The following is a 22,779-nucleotide window of genomic DNA, read 5'->3' as shown; positions in this document are numbered from 1 at the left end:
CTTTGTGCTTGCCTGAGGCGCCCTTGAGCCCTCTGATGAAGCTACTCACCCTCTTTTTACAAGAATGTTTCCAGGGTTAGAAAAGTGTAGCTACAAGGAGAGATTGGATAAGTTGTGGTTATTTTCCTTAGAACAAAGAAGGCTGAGAGGTGACTTGATTGAGGTGTACAAAATTATGAGGGGAATAGATAGAGTGGACAGGATAAAATTGTTTCCTTGGTGGAGAATTCTAGAACCAGGGGACATAAATTCAAGATAAGTGGCAGAAGGTATAGGAGGGACATGAGGAAGAACTTTTTACACAGAGGGTAATGGGTGTCTGGAATTCGCTGCCCAAGTTGGTGGTAGAGGCAGAAACTCTAAACTCTTTTAAAAAGTACTTGGATCTGCATCATAAGTGCTGTAAGCTGCAGGGCTATGGGCCGGGTGCAGGAGGATGGGATTAGAAAGGGCACCTGGGTGTCCTCAGGCTGGCATGAACAAGATGGGCCGAATGGCCTCCTTCTGTGCTGTAACTTTTCTATGGTTCTATGGTTCTTGCACCTGGACTCCTGCCTCACTGTCCGTGATGGAGACAGCTCAAAAACCTCCTCTTCCATTGCATTGGTATATCTACAATTGGGACCCTGCTGCTTTTCCTTTGGCATTACAGATCCTCTTCTCCTGCGGGAATAAGGAATAAGGATGTCAATTTTTCCACAAGAACAGACATAACGCATATGTGTGTGGCACCCTAGCTGCTAACTTTGGGGCCACTTGAGTGCACGTGGCATTGGGCCACTCTGGAGCAACCTGGCAAGAGGTGACTCTGCTAGACTTGACCGGGCTCCATCAATTCCTTCCATAGAGGTGCTGCAGCCTCAGCCCAAGGCCACCAACATGGTGGGTTGTCCGTCCCTAGCAGCCAGGCCCTCACACATATTCATGTGCTGACCCCTTAAGGACCCCAGGTATGGGTTATTCATCCTGGCGGAACGGAAAAAGTCATTGACCCATAGTTGACACTGCAGCCAGGTTCTCCACATGACTCCATGGCTATTAACCTTCTCTGTAATCTCCATCCAGATTTGCTTGATTAGATGGGCAAGTCTCTTCCTTCTGCCCCAAGGTAAGAGGACCTCCTACCTTGCCCAAGTAGCCAGGAAGAGAACATGCAGGGGGCCAACACTGAACAGTGAGGGCACCCGGGATCCTCCTTCTGCCATGCTGATCCCTCTTCCTGCTGGACTTCACTCCCCCTGCCTTGCTGATCTCTTGGCCTTGTCCCTGGCAGAAGGAGGACCCCTGGCCGGGCTGCACTGCTGGCTGGAGATCTTGAGGAGATAGCTGGCTGGAGATTGCAGGCACTATTTCGAAGAAGAACAGGTTATCCCTGGTGTCCTGGCCAATATTTATCTCTCAATCAACATCATAAAGACAAAACTATCTGGTCATTATCACATTGCTGTTTGTGGGAGCTGGCTGTGTGCAAATCGGCAGCTGCATTTCTTACATTACAGCAGTGACTCCACTTCAAAAGTAATTCATTCATTAGAAAACACTTTGAGATGTCTAGTGGTCATGTAAAGTGCTTTCAAAATGCAAGTCTTTATTTCTTTTCTTTTTCTCTCTGAATTTTTGAATGTGCTGGCTTCTGGGTGATACATTAAATTGATATAATGTCAACATGTTCAGGTTGTAAAGGAAAGCAGGATAAAATTCAACTTTTGAAGTCAATGGAGGAGAAAACCAAGCGGGGTGTATAACAGGAAGACAGTCCACAGTGGCCCATTTTGCACCTCGGCCAGAGTTAGATTTTACCCCGTATTTTGTTAAAGATGCAGTAAGACAGGAGGAGGCTCATGTGAAGTAGAAACACCAGCAGAGACCAGATGGGCCAAATGACTTGTTTTAATGTTAAAAATTCTATTTAATTATTTGAAGAGCATCAGGGGAGTCAGTTCTCCTTAATTCCTGAACCAGCATTTATTCCTCAACTAACATAAAGGGCTCAGAGAGCAGCCAGCCAATCAAAACCTGGCAGCTCTACAGCACACTGGATTACTGCAGTATGTTTGGGACTCTCTCCGGACTCCAAACTGGCAAGTCCTGGTGAGGGGTTGAGGAGGCTGGGGGGCGCTGGGGTTTGAGAGGACCTGGGGGTATGGCAACCTTGGGGCAGAGGGGGCGGGGAGGTAAAACATTGGGAGGGCCCTGTGATGGGCCTGAAGGGCCCAGTTAGGAGGGGAACCCCTGCCCACTGCCATCATCATGTGCAGTGAAACTTACCGTACCAGCTGCTTGGCGTGAGCCTCTCCTGCCACTTGTTAAATGTCAGCGGCAGTGTATTTAGGCCCTTACATAGGAATCGATTGTACACTTAAGGGCCTTGTTTGGCCTGGTGGTGGGTGGGCCACTGGATCCCACCCCTGCCGCTGGTATAATTGTGGTGGGGGCAGGAGTGGGTGGGTAGGTGGTGGGCAAGCTGCCCACTGAATTTAAAAAGTCCCTTCACCTTCAAACCTAGTGGGGCAGGGGAGTATTAAATCCAGCCCCAAACATCAGAGTATTTGGTCGCTATCATTTTGCTATTTGTGAGGTCCTTGCTGTGGAGAGAATTGGCTATTGTGTTAGCCTACACAACAACAGTAACAAGATTTCAAAAGTATCCCATAAGACTATAAGGTACATTAGGAAATCCTGAGGACATGAAACTTGCTGAATAACTGTAAGATGTTTCTCTATTCTTATTTGAAATCTTTCAAGCTCTTCCTCCCCAGCGTAAAAATATGCAGCAGAATTTAGTGGTCAGTGTGTGGGTCCAGTGGGCAGAAGCAGAAGTGAAGCGTAATGACGTCGCGCTCGATCTTATGGTGCATTGGAAGGGACATCTGTCCACCCTAAAACTATTAAATTCTGCCAATGGAGTAAAGCTGTCTTTTAAATAGTTGTCTGCATTGCAAACTATTCAGTGTTTTTTTTTGCCTGAACACTTCCATGCTCTCAAAGGTTCATAAATCATAATATTCTGCACCATTTGACCACCTCAGTATGAGCTTATTTGTAAAATGGTCAATTCCATAGAGCCAATGGAAGGAGCAAAAACCATTTCCAGATTTTTTTGTTTTTACTTCAGCTAATGGAAACAGTTCTGAATCATCAATCCCAACAGATTGTAGAAATATGCCTGACTGATCATTTTAACCAGATCAACCAGACCTATGATTTTTGTTGATTTACTAGAGTGCTTTACTAGGCAATGGAACTTGTAAAGGCTCACAGAGATTGGTTTGTCAGGCATTTAGTTGAAATTTATGCTGGTGTTTTTCTTAATTAATTTGTTGAAGAGTTATAGACAGATTATTTTATTTTTTTTGTGGTACACTGAGTTTGTAAGCATTTTTAAAAACTTTGTTCATGGGATGTGGATGTCGCTGGCTAGGCTAGCATTTATGCCCATCCCTTGTTCAGAGGGCATTTAAGAGTCAACCATAATTCTGTGGGTCTGGAGTCACATGTCCAGGTAAGGATAGCAGATTTCTGACTCGAGCATTTGTTGAAGGTTTCTCACAGACAGAGCCATCCACCTATATAGCTTCCGTTGGTATTGCATCACTTGGTACAAACATTTTATTCAAAAAAGATGATTTCTGCAGATATTTGTTGAGATTCGTGTCATAAAGGAAATAATAGACCCCAAGCAACTGATTCCATTGATCTCTCCCCAATCTCAGTCAGGCAGAACCAAATTATCCAGATAACCAGATATTCTTAGTACCCTGTTGAACCCTGAACTAAGCTTTATATCCCAAATCACCAAGACTCCTTAATTACGGTCCACCTCTTTTCCTAATCTAACCCTTTATTGACAGGAACATAAAGGAACATAGCAGCAGGAGTAAGCCTTTTGGTCCTTCGAGCCTGCTCAGCCATTCAATTAGATCATGGCTGATCGTCTCGCTCAACACCATTTTTCCTGCACTATCCCCATAAGCTTTGATATCATTAGTATCCAGAAAAATATTAATCTGTCTTGAATATACTCAATGACTGAGCTTCCACAGCCCTCTGGGGTAGAGAACTCCAAATATTCACTACCCTCTGAGTAAAGAAATTCCTCTTGATCTCAATCCTCAATGGCCTCTTAGTCTGAGGTGCTCCCTGGTTCTAAACACCCCTGCCCCCAGCCAGGGAAACATCCTTTCTGCATTTACCCTTTCTAGCCCCTTAAGGTTCAATAAGATCACCTCTCATTCTTCTAAACTCTAGAGAATACAGGCCCAGTCTCATGAATCTCTCCTCATGAGACAATCCCACCATTCCAGGAATCAGTCTGGTGAACCTCTGCTGCACTCCCTCTATGGCAAGCATATCCTTCCTTAGGTAAGGGAACCCAAACTGTACACAATACTCCAGGTGTGCTCTAACCAAGGTTCTATAAAGTTACTCCCATACTCCAATTTTCTTGCAATAAAGGCCAACATATCATTTGCTTTCCTAATTGCTTGCTGCACCTGCATGTTAGCTTTCAGTGACTTTTGAACAAGGACACCCAGGTCCTTTAGGGCATCAACACTTCCTAATTTCTCACCATTTAAGAAATAATCTTCATCTTCTACCAAAGTGGATAACCTCACACATATCCACATTATATTCCATCTGCCATGCTCTTGCCCTTGAATCCTCTTTGCATCATTCTCGCAATACACATTCCCACCTAGTTTGTGTCACCTGCAAAACCTGGAAATATTACATTTGGCCCCAACATCTAAATCATTGATATAGATTGTGAACACTGAGGCCTAAGTATTGATCCATGTACTACCCCACTGATCACAGCCAGCCAACCTGAGAATGATTTATTTATTCCTACTCTCTGTTCTCTGTCCATTAACTAAGTTTCAATCCATGCTAATATATTACCCCTAATCCCATGTGCTATAATTGTGCTTACTAACTTTTTGTGCGGGACCTTATCAAAAGCCTTCTGAAAATCCAAATACACCACATCCACTGGTTCCCCCTTACCTATTCAGCTAGTAACATCCTCAAAAAACTCTAACATGTTTGTCAAACTTGATTTCCCTTTCATAAATCCATGCTGACCCTGCCCAATCAGATCATTATTCCTCATAATAGATTCTAATATTTTCCCTGCTACTGATGTCTGGCTAGAAGGTCTATAGTTCCTAGTTTTCTCTCTCCATCCTTTCTTAAATAGTGGGGTTACATTTGCAAATTTCCAATCTCCAGACACTGATCTAGATCTATAGAATTTTGGAAGATGACCATCAATGCATTCATTATCTCTGTAGCCATCTCTTTCAATGCTCTGGGATGTAGATTATTGGGTCACAGGGATTAACCAACTTTCAGCCCCATTAATTTCTCCAGTGCTAGGTTTTTACCAATACTAATTTCTTTCTGTTGGTTTTCTAGCATTTTTGGGAGGTTTTTGTATCTTTTTAAAATTAATTTACAGGATGTGGGCTTCACCGGAGCTGCTTCCTTGAACTGTTGCAATCCATGTGGTGTAGGTACACCCACAGTGCTGTTAGGGAGAGAGTTCTAAGATTTTGACCCAGTGACACTGAAGGAACAGCAATATATTTCCAAGTCAGGATGGTGAGTGGCTTAGAAGGGTACTTCCAGGTGGTGGCGTTCCCATGTATCTGCTGCCTTTGTCCTTCTAGATGGTAGTGGTCATGGGTTAGGAAGGTGCTATCTAAGGAGCCTTGGTGAATTTCCACAGTGCATATTGTAGGTGCACACTGCTGCCAATCGGCGGTGGAGGGAGAGAATGTTTGTGGATGGGGTGCCAATCAAGCGGGCTGCTTTGTCCTGGATGGTGTCAAGCTTTTTGAGTGTTGTTGGAGCTGCATCATCCAGGCAAGTGGGGAGTATTCCATCACACTCCTGATTTGTGCTTTGTAGATGGTGGACAGGCTTTGCAGAGTCAGGAGGTGAGTTACTCACTGCAGGATTCCTAGCATCTGACCTGCTCTTGTAGCCACAATATTTAAATGGATAGACCAGTTCAGTTTCTGGTCAATGGTAACCCACCAGGATGTTGAAAGTGGGGGATTCAGCAATGGTCATTGCCTGGTACTTGTGTGGTAAGATTACTACTTGTCAACCCAAGCCTGGATATTGTCCAGGTCTTGCTGCATTTGGACATGGGCTGCTTCAGTATCTGAGGAGTTGGAATGGTGCTGAACATTGTGCAATCATCAGCGAACATCCCCTCTTCTGACCTTATGATGGAAGGAAGGTCATTGATGAAGTAGCTGAAGATGATTGGGCCTAGGACACTACCCTGATGAACTTCCTGCCTTCCTCTGTGAAGACAGACACAAAGTAACTATTTAGCTTCTCTGCCATTTCCCTATTCCTCATTATAAATTCTCCTGCCTCTGTTTGTAATGGACCCACATTTGTCTTTGTTAATCGTTTCCTTCTTACACACCTAAAGAAGCTTTTACAGTCTGTAAAAAGAACAACATCACCTGCAATGTCCCCTCCAAGCCACACACCATCCTGGCTTGGAACTATATTGCCATTCTTTCACTGTTGCTGGGTCAAAATCCTGGAAATTCCTTCCTAACAGCACCATGGGTGCACCTGCACCACATGGACAGCAGCGGTTCAAGAAGGCAGCTCACCACCATTTTCTCAAGGGGAATTAGGAGTGGGCAATAAGTGCTGGCCTGGATAGTGACGCCCACATCCCGTGAAAGAATTTTTTTAAAGTTCCACACACCCCTTGCGTTGCACTATCATCCCTCTTGTCATTTAAGCAATCCTGGCTTCCACCCTATCACATTCCTCCTCTGCCTGTCTCCGTATTTGCTTAAAACCTGTCATAGTTGTAACCTTTTTCCAGTTCTGTTGAAAGGTTATCGATCTGAAAAGTTAGCCCTTTTTCTCTCTCCATGGATGCTCCTTGACCAGCTGAGTATTTTCCGGTATTTTCTGTTTTTCTGAATAAAGTTTAAATGGAAGGTTATTTGCTCATCTTACAAATCAACATTCTCTTTGCCGCTAACTGCCTATACTTTCCCACAGCCATGGGAGTGGTGGTTTATTAGTTATGTTACTAGGACTAGTATTCCAGACGCCTGAACTAATGATCCTGAGGCAGGAGTTCAAAATCCCACCATGGCAGGTGAGGGAACTAAATTCAGTTAACTAAAATAAAGTTGTAGTAAAAAGCCAGTATCAACCATGTGGCCATATAATTACTGCATTGTTGTAAGAACCCATCTGGTTCGCTAATGCCCTTTGAGGAAGGGAACCTGCTAACCTTATCCAGACTGGTCTATATGTGGCTCCAGATCCAAAACAATGGGTTGGATTTTTGGCTTCCCCGTTGGCAGTTGTGAAGGTGGGTACACTTGTAAAATCCAGCAGCTGCCTACCCACCTGTCTGCCAAACTGTCTGAAATTTTACATGGGGTCAGGGGGGCATTAGGTGGCACGCATGCCCTTAGGCTTATTGAGAATTTAAATGGCCTATTAGTCACCACATAAGGGTCTCATCTCACCTCCAGCAGTATTTTACCTGCGGAAGGGGGAGGCGCATGCCATGCTGGAACTTTAGCTGCCCGGGTTGAGGTCAGGCAAGGGAGGGGTGACCTCCATTCTTGCCTCCCTGGACCCAGCAGAGGCACCCCCACCAAAGTCGCCACCCTTAAACCTCCCTCTGGCCGATTGAACCAGTCCCCCACACGCCTCACCCCATTTGCACTGCTTGCTGCCACTGACCCTGGATTTAGCTGGGCCCTCCAGCAGGGTGGGGCTGCCCGTTGTCCTAGCAGTGAACACCACTCCCCACTGGAACTACAGAGCTGCCAGCCGATCCGATTGATCAACAGCCCTCTAAGGCAGGACTTCGTCCCGTGAAAGGAGAGGCAGTCTCACTTTAAAGCAATTATTGCTGCTGCTAGCATTAAATTGCTGTGGTACAGCTATCAGGAAGGTGAGCAAGTTAATAAGTCAGGAGGCAGTATGGCGCAGGGACTGCAGCACCCCTCAGAATCCAGCCCAATGTGATTGACCCTTAAATGCCCACTGCAATAGCTGAGCAAGCCACTCACTTATATGAAACTGCTATGAAAACTGTCTAATAAGAATAAAACTGAATGGGCTACCTGCCATTGGGCATAAAAAAGGCATACCTGGCCTTGCAAAGTCGTTCCTTACTATCATCCGGGGACTTGTACCGAAACTAGGAAGGCTGTCCCACATACTAGTCAAGTAACAGCCTGACATAGTCAAGCTCACTGAATCAAATCTTACAGCCAATATCCCAGTGTCCTCCATCATCATTCCTGAGGTGGTGGCACAGTGGTAATGTAGCCATGAGGAATTGGCACTGGGAATCCTCAACATTGACTCCAGAAACTGTGAGGTTTCATAGCATCAGAGCAAGGAAATCTCCTGCTCTTACCTCAGCTGAGGAATCAGTACTGTTCGTGTTGATTGCTACTTCAAAGAAGCCCTGATGGTGGCACAGAACGTACTCTGGGTGGGGACTTCAATATCCATCAGCAAGAATGGTTTGGTAGTAACACTACTGACTGAGCTGCCCGTGTCATTAATTATCTACCAGAATGGGCCTACAATAGGGGATGAGAGAACCGATATGAGGGAAAAACCTATTTGTCCTCATCCTCGCCAAGCTATTTTTTGCAGATGTATCTCTCCACAACAGTACTGTAGGAGTGACCACCACACAGTCTTTGTGGAGACAAAGTCCCACCTTCACACTGTGGACAAGCTCCTTGATGCTGTGTAGCACTACCACGGATAGACTCAGAACAGGTCTAGCGCTCAAAGCTCGGCATGAATGGGGCATTGTGGGCCATTATCACTTGGTTTGTATTCTATCTGCAATCTGTAACCTCACGGCAGAGCATATCCTTCACTCGAACAAGAGACCTGCCCTGGTTCAATGAAGAGTGCATGCCTGGAGCAGCAACTAGAAATGATGTGTGACCCTAGTGAAGCTACAACACAGGGACTGCATGCATGCACAATAGTGGAAGCAGCATGAAATGGACAGGGCTAAGTTCTTCATACCCAAAGAATCTGATCAAAGTTCTGCAGTCCTGCCATACCCAAGTCATGAATGGTGGTGGACAACTAATGGGGGGAGGAGGCTCCACAAAGATTCCCATCCACAGTGATGGGGGAGCCCAGCATAGGAGTGCAAAACACAAAGCTGAAGTGACAAGTGCATGATTCATCTCAGCCTCCTTCTGAGGTGTCGACCGTCACACAGCCAAATTTTTCAATTACAGGGCCCGACAGCATTCCAGCTGTAGTACTGAAGACTTGTGCTCTGGAAATAACCGTACACCTTGACAAGCTGTTCCAGTACAGCTAGAACACTGGCATCTGCCTGGCAATATGGAAAATTGCTGAGCTATGCCCTGTTCTCAAAAAGCAGGATAAATCTAATCCAGCTAATTACCACCCAATCAATTTAGTCTTAATCATCATCAATGTGATGGAAGGTGTAGTCAACAATGCTATCAAGCAGCTCTTACACATCAATGACCTGCTCACTGATGCTCAATTTAGGTTCTGCCAGGGCAACTCAGCTCCAGACCTCATTACAGCCTTGGTCCAAACATGGACAAAGAGCTGAACTCCAAAGGTGAGGTGACAGTTACTGCATTTTATAAGAAGGCAGCATTTGACAGAATGTGGCATAAAGGAGCCCTAGCAAAATTGAAGTCAAAGGGAATTGGGAGAAAGCTCACCATTTGTTGGAGTCATATCTACCACAAAGGTTGTGATTGTTGGAGACCAATCATCTCAGTTTCAGAACATTGTCGCAAGAGTTCCTCAGAGTAATGCCCTAGGCCCAACCATCTTCAGCTGCTTCATTAATGACTCACACTCCATCGTAAGGTCAGAAGTGGGGATGTTTGCTGATGATTCCATAGTATTTAGTACCACTTGTGGCTTCTCAGATACTGAAGCAGTCTGCACCCACATTCAGCAAGACCTAGGCAACATTCAGGCTTGTGCAGGCAAATGGCAAGTGACATTCACACTACACAAATGCCAGGCAATGACCATCTCCAATAAGAGAACTGATCCATCTCCTCATCATATTCAATGGCATTACCATCATTGAATCCCTCACTATCAACATCCTGGGGTCACCATTGACCAGAAACTTAACTGGACCAGGTATATAAACATTGTAGCAACAAGAACAGGCCATTGCTGCTATTCCATGCTGAGTAACTCAGCCCCTGACCACCCAAAGGCTGTCTACCATCTACAAGGCACAAGTCAGAAGTGTGATGGAATACTCTCCACTTTCCTGGATGAATGCAGCTTCAACCAAGTTCAAGCAGCTTGACAACATCCAAGACAAAGCAGCCAGCTTGATTGGCACCCTATCCACCACTTAAAGATTAATTCCCTCTGCCACCAGCACAACCTATATTGAGTAGTTTAAAAACGAATTTTTAAAGACAAGAAAAGGCACTGGCTAAAGATGGCTGCCACAAGTCACCTGACATCTGACATTCCAGTGACCAGCTTCTGGAAGGTTCTGATGTGGACTTACAATTCACACTCTGCACTTTGAACTGAGACAGAGCAAACTGCTTTAAAAAGCAAGGTGATATTCCAAGTTGAGCCCACTGGAAGTGTGAAGAGAGAGATAATTCCTATAATCCAGACACCAATCGAAGTTTGTAACTGTCTATGAAAGAGACATTAAAATGCAAAGTGCTGGAAATTGAAATGATGGTTTTGCAAAACCCTTTGGAAATACAAAATGGGTGATGTATTTCGAGACAAGTCTGTAGCCACTGGAAAGTGTGTACCATCCATGAGTTGCACTGCAGCAACAAAAGCTTTGACAGAGCCTTACAAACCTGCCAGCTCTACCACATCAAAGAACGATGGCAGCAGGTGCATAGGAACACCACCACCTGCAAGTCCTCTGCCAAGTCATACACTATCCTGCCTTGGAAATATATCATTGTCCCTTTATTGTCATTTGGTTAAAATCCTGGAACTCACTATCTAACAACATTTTGGCTGTGCCTTCTCCACATGCACTGCAGTATTTCAAGAGGGTGGCTCACTATCATCTTTGTAAAGGCATTGAGGGATGGCAGTAAATGTTGACCTTGTTTTGTCAGAGATGCCCACATCTCATGAACAAATAAAAAAATGCCTGTTTGCCATGAACTGCCTGTACTTTCTCTCAGGTTGTTTGCCCTTCAATGTTTGCACTCGAGCTCAGCCTTCATTTCCCAAAAGGTTACTGCCCTCTTTTATTTTTATGTATTTCCACACTTTTCTCTCATGTGTCTCAGGAGTGATGTGGAAATGCTCCTCACTGATTATATTTTGCGTGTTGAAATAATTTATGAAGCATTGACATTTGGGATTTATGCTTGGAACTCCTTAACCCGAAAACTCTGATGCATTGACTGTTGGCACAGACATTAAACCACATCGGATGACTGATTATTGCTGCAGCTTGAACCTCGGCCAAGTATTCAAAAAAATCATTTTATTGATTTAACATAAATTGAAAGGATTTAGAGGAAAGCAATGACATCATTACTTACACTCATATTTACAAATCTGGGAAGAGTTTTGCAAGATGCTAATCCAGATTAAACTGTTCCTTAATAACAAATCACAATGAGGTATAAAGAACAGTATTAAATAACCGAGCAATTACATTTCAATCCTTCCGGGATAACATTTGGGGACTGCCATGATGGAAGTTATGATTAAAGATAAAATGCCACTATAACGTCTGAAGAATGGTGTATTTTATTGTCATCATAGTTTATTGTCATTAACCTTTTTCTGAGGTTGTTCATATATTGTGAAGCTGAAAATCCTGTATACGATCAATAATTCAATAATGTGATACATGCGTGGAGTTATCTTTTTAAACAACACTTAATTTATTCCTCCTGTCACAGAATCTCATGCTTTTCTATCACGATTTTATTGATATTGATTTGGGGTCAGCCATTTTGGACTGACATAAAGGGAAATTTCTTCACTTTGGAATTCTCTAAACCCAGAGGGCTGTGGATGTTCAGTCATTAAGTATATTCAAGTTTGATAGATTTTTGGACACATAGGGAATCAAGGGATAGGGAGAGAAATTGGAATTAGAATAGATCAGCCAAGATCTTATTGAATGGCTAGCAGGCTCGATATGGCTTACAGCTGCTCCTATTTCCTATGATCTTATATTTATATTTACTGATCCAGTCCTCCAAGCCTTAACCTCAAGGTATCTTTGTGGATTTTGTCTGCAAAAGCACCAATGTCCTTCAAGTTTGAATTCTAGTGGGCTCCCTCCCCATTGCTGCCCCTTGTGGTAACTCTTAACTCCACAATTGAATTGCAATCATGAACCACCGCAACCAATGCCATTACCTTGCCCCATCTGCAACCAGAATTGACTCCTCGTGGTGCACCAACATTCCAATCTGATCAGAGGTCACTTCCTGAAGTGTCAGAAGTGACTTCAGCCAGGAAATAGCCTCCAGTCCTTAAGCTCTTGCAAAACTTAAAACATTGTGGGAACCCTCAGGGCTGAAGGTCATGTTGATGTGTTGATAACAAACAATTAACCCAGTTTCATCGGGCTAGGTTTAATATTCCAGCTGTGGGTCCCGCCAGCGAAACCCAAAGTCAACATGAATCTGCGTGTGTTCTTGGCAGCCAGCTGAACCCTCTCATGTCGCGGCTGGCCCCAGTGAGGGTGATGTGCGATTCACCTCGGATTGTGTGGTGGGGGTGGGTCTGATGATGGGAAGGCCCACATCACCTGATAGTCCTGTAGGACAACATGCCTAAAGGCAGCCAGCCCTGTCTCAATAAGAATGTTTCTTTCAGCTTTTCTCCAATACCTGTGTCATTCTTTGCCAGCCACAAGAGTATGCAGCAAAAGTGAGAACAGTGCACCCAAGAGTTTTGGATTTCCTTCTGTGGCATGAGCTAGGCACCTGAAGCTGTCTCTGATGTCACTTGTCAAACCAAAGGATTGCCCCACGATTTAATGAGGGCTCACTGTGTGACCTCCTCCAGGCTGTCTGCAAACAGAGAGATAGCTTGCTTTCTGCCTATGGCCACAAGAGGTCATCTTGGATGGAGGTCAGAGCAGAGGTGGGGTGCACCTAAGGGACCGGATTCAGTGCAGGGAAAGGATGAATGATCTACACTGCACCATAAGGGTGAGTTGGTCTGACAGATGGAGTAAAAGGAGAGTAGGTACAGAAGGGTCTCTAAATGGTTATGGGCTCGAATGGGCATTGAAGCATACACTGTCCCATTAGATGCATAAAATGTGTCACAAGAACCTGCTTCTTCCCCTCCATGTCACTCACCAAGAGCATAAGTTTTGGAGGGACAAATAGAAATTGTGACATTTCATGGGAACAGGGGGAAGTCCGGCATTAGACGTTTCCCAAAGCATCACTTTACTCTCTGTAGAGAGCCTTATTAGCTTTCCCCTTATGCTTTCAGGACAAAAGGGCACACAAGAAGAGGGCAAAGGCCTGGAGTGTCAGACATCCAAATGCTGACCCACCACCGAGATGGAGAAATTCGAATTGGCAGTAGAGCAGGGCAGTGGCTCCATTTCGGTTACTGAGTTTGGAACACCAGGCATGGAGAGTGTTACAATTATGCAACTTGTGCATAAGTGAGATCAATCTGCAATTTCACTGGCTGACCAACAAATATTGAGCAGTTTAAAAAGGACTTTTTAAAGCCAAGAAAAGACACGGACTAAAGATGGCTACCACAAGTCACCTGACATCTGGTATTGCCAGATGACATGGTGACACTTAATCTTCCGGAAGGTCCCGATGTGGACTTACAATTCAAACTCTGCAATTTGAACTGAGACAGAGAAAACTGCTTTAAAAAGCAAGGTGGCATTCCAAGGTGAGCCTTCAGGAAGCGTGAAGAGAAAGACAATTCCTATAATCCACACACCAATCAAAACTCATAACTGTCTATGGAAGAGACATTAAAGTGCAAAGTGCTGGATATTGAAACAATAGCTGCCACAGAGAGACCCACCCCTTGGAAATATTCAATGGGAGAAGTATTTCAAGGTGAGGCTACGGCCACTGGACAGAATTTTGCAAGTGACACAGAGTGTCAAGAGAGTTAGTTTCAGCAGAAGTAACAGGCTGAAAGCTGCACTCTCTCCCTCTCTCTCTTTGGAAGAAAGTATGTCACTCAGTTCGAAAAGTCAACATTTTCAGAAACCTACCAGGGAACTGAGATCTCGTAATAATTGCAGCATCTTCTACCGTTGACCGCATCCAAGAAACCAGCTAATCCAAATCGACCACAAAACTTAAAATCTATGCCTCAAGAACAATCAAAGGACACTTAATCATATATTCTTTTCTCTTTTGTTTATTGTGCTCTAACTCCCCTTACCCTTGATACCTGCACGTGTGTGTGTGTGTGTGTGTGCGTGTGTGCGTGCACATGTGCTTGTGCGTGTGTGTGCTTGTGTGCGCGCCCAATGACTGTCTGAGGGCCAAATACTGGATGTTGTGTTTTTATTATTTTTTTGTTGGCTTTAGTGGTTAATAAATTTGCTCTTTCTTTGACTCAAGAAAACCTTGTTTCTCACAGCTTAAATGGTTAAATACATTTTGATTTGGAAAAGGCATATCCTTGTAAAAAGGAAACTTAAATCCTTTTAGCAACCAACTAAGGAGGTTAAATACACAAGAGCTAGTTCATCCCTTCTCACCTGTGTAACAAGAGTGAGAAGGATTTGCACTTATCCATCAACATAGTCTACAAAGGCAGATCACTGTACCCATAGATAGGAGTAGACTGAGCAGTCTTCATTCAGCTAATAGTATTTGTGCTTCCCTTGCAGTTCCACTACAGCAGACACTTATGAATAGCCCACTACTGAAGCTCCAGAGACATCCTTTGAAGAAAATAGTACCATCATCACTGAGGGTGCAGGCTCACATCTTTCCCCTGCACCCAGTGCCAGTGCAGATACATTCACCTCAATGGGGGCATGTTTGTGAATTAACTCTGTGTCACAATCTGGTGAATACCTCATGGGTACACAAAAACAGATGTCAAGGGCTCTCAGAGACCAAGCCACTGGCAGTTGGGAGACTGTTGGAGGCCAGGCCTATGCTGTGCCACAGGCTGATGAAGGATCTCTGATGAGGGGCACACTCAACCTGCTGAGTTGCAGAGGCAAACAGGGGATAATCTGACAGAGCTGCCAGGGGCTTTGAGTAGACATGAATGGACAATGGAAGGGTCAGTTGACCACTGCCATGTCTCAGGTGGCTCACAATGCTTCTTCTAAGGAAATGTTGGTGACAGTCATGGAGAGGCAGAGCCAGGAGATCACTCAATGGATGCTTGGTATTAGCACAAACTTGCAGACCATCACTGGTGCCGTGAGTGTACTGCAGTCCTCCAGGTGCACCTCAGTTAGTGGGAAGCAAGTGAAATACCACCATGCACCGAGAGGAAGTGGGGCAGGGGGCTGGGGAGGTGGGGTGGGTACGGCCCACTTGAGGCTCCTTCTCATGATCAATCGCAATAATCCCAACATCGTCGTTGGATGAGGCTTACGTCTCCTCTTCTTCTTCTGGGTTAATGCTCTCAGCCCTTTGCATGGTAAGATCATGAAGCATACAGTATGTAACAATGTTCCCTGAAACTTTCACTGGATCACGTTGCAGACCATACCCAAAGCAGTAGAAGCAATGGAGGCACGTCTTCAGAAGGCCAATGGTCTGTTCAATTATGGTCCTTGTTGTGCCATGACTAGCACTGTATCTCTCTTCTGTCTCACTGCAAAAGTTTCTGACAGTCATCATCAGCCAGGCCCAAACAGGGCAACTCTGTCACCAAGGATCCATATTTTAACCATGGCCTTAGTACTAACAAGTGTGGCACCTGAGAGTCCAGACAGCTATTAAAATATGAGAACACCTGCTCCCCAGAGGAAATGGTGTTTGATTGAAAGTTTAAGCTCTCTTATCTTTGCAGTCAATTTCACAATGTGTTTACACAAGTTAATTGGTTTCAATGGTTTATGATTTTTGAAACTTCAAAGGGCCTGGATGATTGACACTTTTATTAGCTTGTACTTCAGACTGTTTTTTTAATAGGGGAAACTTCTCAATGATTATCTTTTTTTCCAAGGGTATTTTTACACATGACACTTTACACTATAGTGTTCATTGGTTCAAGAAAGTATATAGTGGTTCAATGGGGATGGAAGTGCCATAGCTTGGCATAGGGGCAAGAGGGGACATGGGGGGTGAGTGGAAGGGCATAGCTTGGCAAATGGGTCATGAGGGAACTTAGGGGGTGGGTGGAAGGGCAGAGTCTGGCATAGGGGGAGTGAAGGAGACCTTTTGAACTTACCTTTTAAAAGGCAGACTAGGGTTCATGAATCCTCTAAGGGGCCAGGTACCACAACTCTTAAAAAATCTGGCGTGAAAATTACGGAGGAGCAGGAGATGCTGATCTCCACAATGGAACTGGCCAGTTTGGGAATGATGGATGCAGGATTTTGACAGGAACCAGCCCACACCCTTTAAAGGCACTCCCAAAAATTGCACAGTCTGGGAATGGGCCCAGGAATCCTGGAATCAGGACCCGCCCATCATTTTTAAAGGGCTCCTGAGTCAACCCGACTCAGTGAAAATTCAGGCCAAAGTAACTGGTAAAAGGATTAGAGGAGAGTCGAGAAAAAACTCTTGCACCCAGAAGGAATTGGGAGTTTGGAACTCAGTGTCTTAAAGAATGGTAGAGGCAGAAACTCTCAATGCATCTAATAAGTGTTATGATCCTGGTTTAGGCTCCCAAGTTTTTGGTACAATCCAGTTAGGGACCAGTAGCTTTTAGTTGAAGGTAGACAAAGTTTGAGATCAAAGGGACTTATTGAGAGAATAAAGCTACAAAGTTCCATGGTTTTTGAACAAACAAAATAAACTTTGCTATACAAAGTCAGAAAAGTAAAACATATTACAATATCTATCTTATACTTTAACATTCAGAATTAACGTGAGGTACATGTGAATTAACAGGCACACTGTGGTTGAACACATCACACTGCACAATATCTGGCAGATGTGACCAAGACAAATGCCACTGATTTCTCGGCAACTCACCCAGGTGTCAGTAAACCCTGTGAGTCACCAAACTTGTTGAAACTCGGTCTCTCTCACAAGGGATTTCAGACTTCATCTTCAAAGATCTAGCCTTGAAATTCTCTCCAAAAGTTGCTCTGATGGGGATTGCCTCAATGATGGTTCACCTTGCAGGCTTTCAAACCCATCTCCCAAGATTCTGTTCCCCAGATTCCCGGGTCTGCACTCCAGTAGCAACTCACAAGAAGAACTTCAGCTCTTCAGCCACTCAGAGCAGAACACCACTGCTCCAAAGGGTTACCTTTACCCCCACGACCCACAGCATGGAGTCATCAACCTTCTGCTGCCTTCTCAGATCTCCAGGGCTTCTCCCGAGTCCTCATCAACTTGCCAGCTGCATCCCTCTTACTGCTTGGAGCCTCTTTCTTTACTCCTCTCCCAGGTGATCCCTACCAGTGGTCTTCTCCTCCCAGTGGTTCTCTCTCTCTCTCTCTCTCTCCTTCTCTCTCTCCCTTTGTCTTTGGGACCTCTCCCTGTCTCTTTGCCCATATGGCAACCCGCTCCTGGTTCTTACGAGTAGGATTTTTGCGCCATTGTTTCCCACACATGTCCATTGGGCACTTGTCTCCAGCCCAAAGAACTCCAAAATCCTGGACTGCGCATGTGCCGCCCACTCCCGATCTGTGCAAGTGTGAAAACCCCTGTGGTATGCTGGGACTTGTAGTTCCCAACCTCCGCTTGGAAATCAGTTAAGTTCCTATTTATTGACGTATGTACATGGATATGTGCTTGAAGCACTGTGACTTGCAGAGCTATGGACCAAGAGCTGGAAAGTTGGATTAGGCTGGATAGCTCTTTTTTGGCTGACACATACATAATGGGATGAATGACCTCCTCCTGTTCTGTAAATTTCCGATGTTTCTATGAAATTCCAGGCTATCATACAAGGCCTGTGTCATGAGAGGTGCACCAAACAGTAAGACTCAAGAAGAAAGGCACAGCAAGAAAGTGAGACAATGTGAGGAATCCACAGAGCAATATTTCACTCCACAGTATAATGTTATGAAGTGACAAATGATGTGTGCCAGGCAGATCAAATCCACGAGGGAAATTTGATCCCGCTATCACAATGGTTTTACAATTTGTATTTATTTCAAGATTCATGCCCTGAATTCAGGAGTAATAAGTCCACCAAGACTTTAGAGATTAAAAAAACAAAATTAAAATATTTATTAACAAGAGAAGAGATTTTAAGCACATACATAGAACTGCAAATTACTACTATAATAACTCCTGAAATCCGTAACTAACCTGGCTCCCAATTATACCCCCTTTAAGGCAACAGTCCAAAAATAGATTTTCAAATTTTAAACAGATCCAGCAAATTAACACAATACCCTGAACAATGGAATTCAAAATGGCTTTCTCCAGCTTCAGCTTCTGTAGACAACAGGTTTAATACACAAATACTGGAGGCTTCATGGAGGCGACTTCATACACTTCTGTTAGATCTTACAATGCCTTCTCCTGTCACATTGCCTCATTCTCCTTTATACATGTTTAGGCCTTTTTAAAATGTAAATTCCATTGTTTCCATATGTCTTTGGAACTTTATCTTTCTTATACTATAAATCTTTTCATGTTGCTACTATTTTCATTAATCTCTGAAATTCAAATCCCCCTTCATCTATCTAAAAATGCAAATTCCCTTTATACCTTACATGCTAAGACCCCAATCATGTTTACCCGTTAGCATATTAAAAACACTTCTATATCTTACTTCTTTTGAAAGCTTCAACATGCAGTCTACTTGGCTACAAAATGTAATTAAATTACACACACAGACAAGTCAACAGGCCTCCATAAACCTATTTTACAATAAACCAGAAAAATATGATGAAAATTATGATACTTTCATGACAATAATCATACAATGGTGCGTTACTGTAATCTGAATGTATCTGTTCCCCTGTGTCTGCTTTCACCCTCTATGAAAGGTTACCTGCAGCACAAGTGTGCTACCACTTAGATGCACAGCAGGAGGGACAACACAATAAATTCACACAACTGATTCTTCAAATCTATTCTTCAAATAGAATGCAATTTAAGACATTCTCTACTTGAGGAAGTTGAGTCAAAGCAATATTAATTCTTCCAGCAACTGGATAGCTGTAGCAATATTTCAGGCATTACCATTTGTCCAGGAGCTGGTATTTTGCATATTGGTCTTTCACTGGCGAATAGTGCCAATGCTGGCTTTTTGTATACTAGTGTTTCCTTTGATAATGCAGACTCTCAGTTGGCAGTGTGCTGGCTGTTTCAAGTTTGGGCTGGTGCTGGATCTGGTTTCAGAGCTGCCTCTGTTTGCTGTCCAATACTCTCTTACTTCTGTTAATAGGTAACTTTTACATGTAATTCTAGCCAGGTTATCCTTCTATCCTTGTCAGCTTGCATCATTTCCTGAAACTGTGCCAGTGGGTCTGTGATTGCACAAACAGTTGAATATTGTAATGTACTCGGATACTAAACATTTATTCTTATTTAGCAATTAATAGACACTAGATTGTTCTCAGGCAATCTCATCATCAATCACTCAATTCCAGACCTCATTACTGCCTTAGTCCCAACATGAACAAGAGATGAATTCCAGAGATTAGAGGAGAATGGCTGCCTTTGACACCAAGGCAACATTTGACTTAGTCAAGGAGCCCTAGTGAAATTGAAGTTAATAGAATTCAGGGGGAAAAACTCTCTAGCGGTTGGATTCATACCCAGCAAAAAAGATGGTTGTGTTGTTGAAGGTCAATCATCTCAACATTGTGGGAGATCTTCAGGGCAGTGTCATAGGACCAGCGATCTTAGCTACATCATCAGTGACCTCCCCTCTATCAAAACTATAGAAGTGGGGATGGTCACTGCTAATTACACAGTATTTAGTTCCATTTGCAACCCTTCAGATAATGGAGCAGTCCGTGCCTGCGTGTAGCATGACCTGGACAATATTCAGGCTGGGGCTGATAAGTAGCAAGTAAGATTTGCAGCATGGAAGTCGTAGGCAATTCCCATTTTCAACAAGAGAGAGTGTAAACACCTCCCCTTGATGTTTAATGGCAGCAGCATGGTCAAATTGCCCCCATCAGCATTCTGGAATAACCAGAAACTTAACTGGACCAGCCACATAAATACTACTGTAAGAGTAGGTAATAAGCTGGGCATTCTGCAGCACATGGCCCAGCTCTTGGCTCCTCAAAGCCTTCCCACATCTCCAAAGCACAAATTAAGAGTGTGACTGAATACACTCCACTTGCCCGAATTATTGCCATTCCAAAAGTACTCAAAAAGCTCGACAACATCCAGGACAAAGCAACACCTTGATTGGCACCTCATTCACCATCTTAAACATTACTTGGTGAATGTACCATCTACAAGATGCAATCCAATTCACCTAGGCTACAACAGCACCTCACAAACCTACAACCTCTATCATCTAGAAGGGCTCAGCAGTAGGTACATGGGAACACCAGCAACTCCAAGTTCCCCTCCAAGTCATATGCCATCCTGACTTGGAAAGGAAAGAAAGACTTGCATTTGTATAGCGCCTTTCACCACCACATGATGTCCCAGAGCACTCTACAGCCCCCTGAAGTACTTTTGAAGTGTAGTCACTGTTGTAATGTGGGAAATGTGGCTGCAAGTTTGCACACAGCAAGATCTCACAAACAGCAATGTGATAATCACCAGATAATATGTTTTTGTAATTTTGATTAAGGGATAAACATTAGCAACAGCTAAATCCCCTGTTCTTCTTCAAAATAACGCCTGTAATATTTTACATACATCTGCAAGAGTAGACAGGGCCTCGGTTTAATATCATCCAAAAGACGGCACTGCCGACAGTGCAGCACTCCCTCACTACTGCACTGGAGTATCAGCCTTGATTTTTGTGCTCAAGTCCTGGAGTGGAATTTGAACCCACAATCTTCTGATTCAGAACAAATGAACCATGGTTGATCATGGGATCTAACTGTGTGCAAATTGACTGCCTTGTTTTTGAGTGTGAGCAACTCATTGTCTGATACCTCAAAGACTTTCCACTATCTACAAGGCACAAGTCAGGAGTGCGTGGGGTCAAAATCCTGATACTCACTTCCTAGTAGCCCTGTGGGAAAACCTTTCCTACATGGACTGCTGCAGATCAAGAAGGCTGCATACCATCACCTTTTCAAGAGCATGTAGGGATGGGCAATTAATTCTGGCCAGGCCAACAGCACCTACACGTTGTGAATAAAAATCAATGACACCTGAAGATTCACCTCATGACTTTAGCTTTTTCTTATGTTAATTCATGGGATGTGGATGTCGCTGGCTAGACCAGCATTTATTGTCCATCCCTAATTGCCCTTGAGAAAGTGATGGTGAGCTGCCTTCTTGAACCGCTGGAGTCCATGTGGTATAGGTACACACACAGTGCTGCTAGGGAGGGAGTTCCAGGATTTTGACCCAGCAACAGTGAAGGATCGGCAATATATTTCCAGGTCAGGATAGTGTGTGGCTTGAAGGGGAACTTCCAGGTGGTGGTGTTTCCATCTATCTGCTGCCCTTGTCCTTCTAGATGGTAGTGTTCATGGGTTTGGAAGGTGCTGTCTGAGGAGTCTCAGTGAGTTCCTGCAATGCATCTTGAAGATGGTATACACTGCTGCCACTGTGTGTCGCTGGTAGAGGAAATGAATGTTTGAAGATGGAATGCTAATCAAGTGAACTACTTTGTCCTGGATGGTGTCAAGCTCCTTGAGTGTTGTTGGACCTGCACTCATCCAGGCAAGTGGGGAGTATTCCATCACACTCCTGACTTATGCCTTGTAGGTGCTGGACAGGCTTTGGGGAGTCAGGAGATGAGTTGGTGAGTTACTTGCCACAGGATTCCTAGCCTTTGACCTGCTCTTGTAGCCACAATACTTGTATGGCTAGTCCAGTTCAGTTTCTAGTCAATGGTAACCCCAGGATGTTGATCGGATGTTTGCTGCCTTATTTGCCATTGTTATTGAAGTGTGACATGCTTCCAATTACTTGTGATCCACATGCATCACAACTGCTGTCTAAATCCTTATAGTCAGTGTTTTATACAGTAAAGTGACAATAGGATGTAAATAATTCAAGGTGATTTTTTTCTATGTCCTTTTATCGACCATCATCCCCAAATAATTTGCAAGTGCTTCCTAGGTTTCTCAGTGTAGTTGGCTAACACTGTGCAGTATGTATGGCAATAACACATCTTTCTGGATAATGTTTTTAAATTATGATAGAGAAAAGAGAAATAGGATTCAACACATTCATCCACTTTAAACAACAGCACTGTAGTAAAGTGGAGAGCAACTTGCCTTTAAGAAAATGTAGTTAGTTGACCATGTGACTGTATTGACCAATCGCTACACAGTGTGGGCTTCTTGAGTAACTGTAAGTCTAGAGCTGGGTGTGATTGAAGAAACACACATGGTGTTAGTGCTCTGTTCTTAGTTCTAATAAACCACCAGTGTTTGCTCAGTTAATCATCTCTCTGCCTGTATTGTTTCAAGCACCAGCTAATGTGTTATTATCAAGGACGTAGCTAGCATTTGCTGGAAAAAGTGAACCT

Source organism: Carcharodon carcharias, chromosome 8 (assembly GCF_017639515.1).
Source record: "Carcharodon carcharias isolate sCarCar2 chromosome 8, sCarCar2.pri, whole genome shotgun sequence".
Taxonomy (NCBI): Eukaryota; Metazoa; Chordata; class Chondrichthyes; order Lamniformes; family Lamnidae; genus Carcharodon; species Carcharodon carcharias.
This window is presented reverse-complemented; position numbering follows the sequence as displayed.